Genomic DNA, 8,116 nt, shown 5'->3' on the forward strand with positions numbered 1-8,116 from the left:
TAGTCGTGCAATGAAGTGCACCGCCTGCCAGCTCGCTGATAAATGCGCATGCGGCAAACAATGCGAATTACGCAACTACCACCGTTAATTCACTCAACACGTGTTTCACCTCTCCACGGGGCATCCTCAGGAGTAATGTTACACCGATTAGTGTCAAACACTGAGTGCTCGGTGTTTGGTACTAATCGATGTAACATGGCTGTGGAATATCTTACTAAGAAGGATGAAAAGCCAACTGTGTATTTTATATTTGTAAATAACATTAGAGCCTTTATTTTATTTATTAGATAAAAAAAATCACAGGAATGTTTTTAGGGCATTTTAAAAATTACCAGGAGTTTCGAACAGACAGCTAGTTATTAATAAAACATCAAGGTTCTTAATATTCAGTTGCATTCATCACCATATAAATACGATAAGTGGTAATGTACAAGTTAGTTGAACATTTCGCGTTGAAATCTGACAGGAAATTAGAATGGGCGGGCCATAGGACGCAGTATATTGAGCAGGCGGGCTTTGACAGCCTCCAATAATTCAACGGATGTTGTCTGAGCGATTGCAAACAGTTTCCCTGCAGTCTGTGCATTTACATTTTTCAAAATAATATTGCCGTAGATCGATGAAATTTTTTATTGAATACTTCGTACGTATATTTCGTTTAATAGTAAAATTGTTTAGTAAAAAGTTTTGTATCGTGCTACGAAATTAATTTTTTATGAATTTTATTTAATGCTTTATAAATAACATAACGGATTTGTAATCAAAAAAACTCGTTTTCAGTATTTCATTTATCTCTTTATATAAGCGAAAGATTAGCATAGTTTTTTTATATATGATGTGCATTAAAAATAAGTGATTTTCTGGGATATCACATGAAATAAAATTATTTTTTTGATCTCTTTTTCTTGCCTAGCCGTAATTTGACAGGACTTACACTATAAGGGAATTTAAAGTTTCCTCTTCGTGGATAGTGAACTTCGTGGGTTCTCACAGAAGCCCTTACTGGAACCGTTATGTACTACTATATTTATTTATTGATCTAATTATACTTTTAACCATATAGGATCATGTATATAAACCCCTCGTGTCATGATATAAATACTAGAAGGTCCGAATTTGATACAAACTACAATCAGATTGAGCTCCCACAGACTGTCATCTTTTATCTTAAAGTGTTCCAAAAACAGTGATCTATCTAGAGTCCACAATAAACCCAGGCGAGTTTTGTGTGGTCGCTCTTACAGTATCTTTTTTTTCACTGATCTACCAGAGAATCGAGAGCATATTCAAAATTCGAATAACGAATCACAGGAGCTACAGATTTTGAACATTTTAGAAGTATTCGCACCTTAAAAGTAGTCGTGCGAAAAAGCACGTAAAAAAAGATCCACAATGTTGTGTATCTGCCCAATTTTAACCCTTATACCGTGGGAAGCGGAGATTGTACACAACTTGTCATTTTTCACACGTTATATTGACTTCAATCACGCCTACAAAACTAACATAACTTGAGCTTATACAAAGTTAAGACTAAATATTCTCACGTAAGAATTGGACGTTTCGGTGGAGCCAATGAATAACAGAAACAGAGAATTTTTTTATTTCTTTGGTGATACAATGCCGCTATTTTAACAACAGCCTTTCTAAATATTTCAGCACCGTCATAACTTCTGGTTAAATCTAATGCTTATTGAAACTAACTTATTTAATATAAAATTAGGTTCATGATATTTTCACTTATACAGTTGTAATAAGTGATTAGATACGCACATCATTATCAACGATATTAATTAAAAGGGCAACGTTTTATACGGCAAGTTTCTGGCGCTATGTCTCCTTCTTTTCAGCCGTAACCACCAAGTGTAAGGAATAGGCCTCTGCCGCAGCGACTTATCGCCACCTTGACCATATCATCACTCCACATAGTGAGGTGCCTACCACGGGGATGTGTCTATTTTCTCTAAAATCATGTGCATCAAACTATTGTGCATTTTTTTTCATTTAATTCAACTTGGAATTAAGTTTTCCCCAAGAATTTTCCAGAATTATTTTTCAATAATAATCTTGGATCAAAATTTGAAACTTCAAAAAATAAATTTTAGTTTCGAAAAGTTTTGTCTGTTACGAAATAGCTTATACAGAGATATTATAAGGTAGTTATGGGTGAAAAATCTTAAAAGGGGTATAGAATATTTCTTAGCAAACGGTTTTACAGTTTTAACATTTACTTCCAATAAACATGTTTAAATTGATCACCCTGAAATAGGTTAAATTTATTAATTTTTCTTTTTAGAACGCGACGGGTCAATAATTTCTCACGACAGAGTCTGCAGGGAGATATAGTAGTCAATTATTAATTTTTATATGTATTTATCCGAATTATTTCTTTTCTGATAGATTATTTATTATTTTTACGTGGACGTGCTAACGAATATACACGCTGACACGCATACAAACATTCAGACAGGCACAAAAAATAGAAGTAAAAACGTACGAGATACAGCTCTGTCATTCACTCAACTATGACGTCGATTCGTTTAGCTGTTGAAATGAAAATGTATAAAAACAGAGAAGAATAGTAAAAAAATATTGAAAAAAAATTAAATAAAATGTCTTTCGTATCGTAGTATTCGTAGAAAAAGTTGTAACAAGCATTATATATCGATTATTATAAGGAATATATGAAAATTAACAAAAAGTTAATATTTTTTCTTCATTTTCTTTACTACGACCAAAAAGTTTGTATATGGCGAAATAAAATCAACTAGAAATGGATTCAATTTCAAAATATTATTCAAACATGTTATCGGTCTCGACTTAAACAGTACTAATTTTTTTTAATAATGGCTATATTTTTGTTTTTATTTAATCTTCACCCTAAGTGATTTTATATAAGAAAACAACTAGGCAGAAATGATCTTCGCTTTAAAGTAAACTTATTTTCTTTTCATTCAGTGAAATTTTTTTTCAAATCTGCTTGGCTCAATTATTTGGACATTTCAATAACAATTGAATAAATGGTAAAGGATCCATTTATATTCTAGTGGCGCCTGTTGTTTTAACGTTCATCGCGGTCGTACGTAAAATTGATATTTTATTTTGACAGGCGTACAATATTATTTACATAGACATTTTAAATTTTAACTATAATGATCGGGTAAGTGCATGTGAGCGTTGAGATGGGGGACAGAGCAATTGACAAGACCACACGAGATATTTTAGAACGGACATCTTTTTATTCGTCTATCAATCCCATCCAGCGACAAAATTCTGCAAGTTAATAAAAGTTGTGAAGACACTGTAATGGTATATCTAGATTCAAACAACACATCTGCTTTTTGATTATCTTTGTAACATAAATTTACAGTTTGTCATTTACAATTATTTTAATAACCGTCTTTCAACTTATCAACATGGGAACTAACTTTAGTCAAACTTGTTGTTGTGGTGTGTGCTTAAAGGAGTCTTTCCTCTACATTCTTAAAACGCGAAAGCACGGTAGTTTCTACCAGTGGCGTAGCTATGGTATTTGGGGCCTGGGACAGATTGGGGCTTGGTGCCCCCCCCCCCCCTAAATAGTCTAAATAATTCCAAAATTCAGAACAGAATGTAGTTAACATATATTTTTTTTTGGTTCAAAATATTAATAAATATATATAAAATAACATTAGATCTAAATAAAATTTATTGTGAAAATTTAAAAACGAACATTCCTCGCCTTTTGGCCTGCAAAGTCATTAATCACATTTTAAAAATCAATAGTGTCGACTAGTTTGAAACATAGATTTGTGTATTTGTGATTTAGGACCCTTTTAAAAACACTGTGTTTTGCGAATGAAAGGCTTAAACACTGTGTATGTTATAATTTGTAACCGTTTACTTTTTTTTAATGTTCATATTATTTAACAACTTTTTTAGCACAAAAATAGAAAATTCGATATTCTTTTTATGTTATTTACTTTAAATTATGATTTCATTTTTCTTTTAACATTTCATTTTTCATAATTCAAAAAAAAATTCAAAAAAATTATTTTCAATTTTGGTGCCCCCCCTGCTTGTGGTGCCTGGTGCGGCCGCTCCGCTTGCCACCCCCTAGCTACGCCACTGGTTTCTACTGTGCTCTCCAAAATGGTTCTAAGGCAGTGTGTCTCTGTATGCTACCCGCATATAGTCGAAAGCGTCATGACTGTAAACCATCAATAAAAATATCGAGTTTTTTATACACTTTGTCATAAGCGTCATGACTGTAAACCATCAATAAAAATATCGAGTTTTTTAACGTATGAAACTAAATCTACTAGACCGCTCCGTTACTGTCTACTAATGTTTCGTTCGCAGAACGCACAGAAACGGTAAAATATTTCTATTGACTTTTTATTCCGCTGTGATAAAAATTCTTTAAAATAGTTTCTTAAATCATAGTCATATATAGACGTGGAAGATAGTATCCAGAGAACAATTAGTAGTCAGTGGAATGATGAAAAATTGCTTCTGTTAAACAAATGTTTTTGTAATAAAGGTAATATTTAACTTTTACTAATTACTGGTTGTAGATAAAAGTTGACGGTAAAAGACCACGTGGACGATCACGACCGACCAGACCCATTGGCCTGATCAAATACAGTCTGTTCTTACTATAGCGTCATAATATATTTATAATAACAACAGGCGGCACAAAAATAATGTCATAATGTGAACGCGCCTTAATTTTTTACAAATGGCGCCAAATGTCACTGTTGACATTTATGATGTAAGTGCCAAGAAACTTTTTTTCAAGAACAGAGCTGTCTTTTTTAATTTGTAACAAAATGGCTGCCGGTACAAATATGACACTACTTTTGCTCACCCGCTATTTTGTACGTTTGAAATAATTTTAATAAATTCAAACAAACGGGATACCTATATAATGTAATTAAAATTTAAAACTGGCTGTATCAAATTTCAACAGCAAAGTCTGTAATTCATTTGCAATAAACGGATTCATATTTTTTAATAAAATTCCGCAAAACATTATTGGACTACGATTTCCTATATTCAAAACGCATATTAAATTTGATTTACGGAAAAGGTTGAAAATTAATACGAGCATACTTAAATTACATGTATCGTGTTATTAAATTATTTATCGTATCGTATGTGTTGTTAAATTATTGAAATATATGTTGTTGTGGAGTTTTTTCCTGCTTCTTCTCCACAAGTATAACACCTTACGAAGCAAAGTAGATTTTAAAAAAAGTTGAAGATCACGAATTTTATCTTTTATCTATATCTTTAAGTAGAAAAAAAGAAAGTGAACGCTATAAAGGTTGGTGTTCACTGTAGGGGTCCAAGCAGTTTCCCAATCTGGTACTACTATGTGGAGACCCAGGTCGAGATTCACAAGGAAGTCATCAAGCTAACGTTATGTAAACAAAGTTAAGGCTAAGCGCTTTCTGCGATCTGTACTTTAAACATCGCGGAATCTGTCAATGCCATAAAGTTAGTCATCGATTCCGTTAAGGCACTTCAAGTTGACTATTATTTGGTTTGGATTGGTTACAGGTTTAAAAACTTTAAAGCGATAAATGTATATCAATTAATGTAAACATCCTTTCCAAAACTTGGTTTCTAAAATATTCAATAACTTCTTGATAATACACTACGAAGAAGCGTATTAATAATACGTGTTACTACAGACTTTTTAATGCCATAAATAATTTTCCTGTCGCATTCCAATAGAAAAGATAAAATTGTGTAAAACATTTTAGAGTGACGTCTTTATACAAGATTTTTGGAAGTAGTAACTTAAAACCTCTTTTCTGACAAGTTAATTCACCCCTTTAAAGTTATTACAAATATAACCTATAACTATTTGTATAAGTTAGTAAATATTAAGCATATTATTTATATTTAACACGTCGAGACTGAATCATATTGCTCGATAACTATGAAGAATAAAGTCAAAAATATTGCGAAGCAGTGGCAATAAAACGGAACACGGCGGATGGGTGCCGTCAAAAACGAGCAGGTAGATATTCAGGTAGTTAAATACCACTGGCCACAAAAGGACCAGAGATAATGTCGAGCAGGTATAAAACCTCGTTGATTGTACCTCTAATACAGATAAGAGGATCTATGCTGTTGTGTTTCGTAAAATTATTTTTGTTTTCATACAATTTTCTATTACACGTGTTGTTAAATTTTATGAATAATTATAAAATCCTTTACTTTATGCGTCATCGTCTAAAATATTTATAAACATATATATATACAGGATGATTGGTTATGTTTATATGTGTAAAAGCTTTAAAAGTGTGTATTTGTAGTCAATTTATGTATGGTACCTTTCAAAATAAATATTTACAGAAATTATAAATAAAGTAATGATGATGTAATTAAAAAAGAGTTTTAAATTTTCGGATCATTACATATTAAATTTTATTTATTGTTTATTATCTGTCCATATATATTTTGTACTTTTAAGATTTATAGCCATGTACAATTCCAATAAAAAATAATATTCTTTATTGTACACGGTAAGATACATGTAAATAATTTCATAATAATAAACAAAAAAGTACAATGTGCGGTCTTATCACACAAGGCAATCTCTTACAGACAACCATAGTATGGAAAAGGTAGAAGCATCTAACATGTAACATCTTTAAGAGTGATCACTTCTTCGGGTGATTAGGAATAAGTGAGAAAGCTATAATTTTATCTATTTATTATCAGGGACAATAATACTACAGTATCGAACAGATCTCGAATATAAACTTTTTTAAAAGGCTTACTGTATTACTGTAACAATTCTAACTGTATTACTGTAACAACAAAATTTGCGAAATGTCTTCGACGTAGATATTCGTATAATGTTCATTTTACTCGCAAGTAATATGAGGTTGTAAAAATATTACACAAAAAAACCGTTTACAAACACTTTTATATGAGAAATAATGAGTGTAACTTAGATACCAGTAACTTAACTTTTTTCATTCTAATCTAATAGCGACAGTTTTCATATTAGCGGTAATAAATATGATAATAAAATGTGAAGAAAAAAGTTTCGCTTATCATTGTGAATCCAACCGCAAATATCTTTTATTGTCGTTTCGTATTAATTGGTTTTGTTAGTTAAATGGCTATTTTTTATCTTCTTATACCGTTTTCTAGGTTTTATAATGTTAGTAACTCTTTTATAGGCAACTGTGTATTACAATACAAATGTAATGTATCTTTGAAAAAACTATTTTTAATGGCCCTGTTATTGATGGCTTCTCGCTCACCCCTATCGTATTTACGGAACAGAGCTTTACAATCTTTTTATAATATATGATATCCTAAATTAATATACATATTTATCATATTTAATATACATATTATTATCACATTTAAACAATTTTTGCTTATTGTCATAACTATCTATTTTATTTATTTTCACTTCATTTATTTCACATTAGTGTATTACATTTCCTCCTATTTCTTTAATTTCTTACCTGTCCGCAATCGACGATCATCACCAGAGTTGCGACATAAGTATATCCTGTTACAAAGTAAAGAATTTTAATAGTGTTAACGGAGCTTGGAAATGAGCTGCTATAATTACTGCTTTAAGAATATCGTAAAAATGACCACCAAAAACCTGTCTGCGTTTTTTCTGGTCTCTTTCACACTGGGCGCGTTTGGAACCATCGTGGTGTTGCAGGATGTCTTCTAATATTTTTCTAATTTTTTTTTACAAAATTGCGCCCTTTATAGTGTACTTCTGATGAAGTCAAGTTACACATTACGTGTTCTACAAGTTACAATTACCAGCCTTGTATGATATATCATATTATGTATGTTAACTATTGTGTAACTTGTGCTGTATACTTCTAGCAGCTTTATAAAAGATCGTGTCGTTGCTTATATTTATCTATTAGTTATCTTAAAACGTCACGGTGTTCTGATATTCTAGTGGCTTTGCTAAAAGATTAAAGGCATGTCTAGAGTAATAAAGACTTGTTCTTTTTACCAAGTCGATAAAAAAAATTTAGTAGATTATATATTTGATATCTAAATTGTTGTAATTAAACTTTTTCCTTTTATTATATATGAGTCATCGCCGTTACTTATTTTCTGTTCCTGCTACCACGAA

Source organism: Battus philenor, unplaced genomic scaffold, assembly GCF_028537555.1.
Source record: "Battus philenor isolate CCGP_79_NKW_IND1 unplaced genomic scaffold, ilBatPhil1.0.hap1 SCAF_11, whole genome shotgun sequence".
NCBI lineage: Eukaryota > Metazoa > Arthropoda > Insecta > Lepidoptera > Papilionidae > Battus > Battus philenor.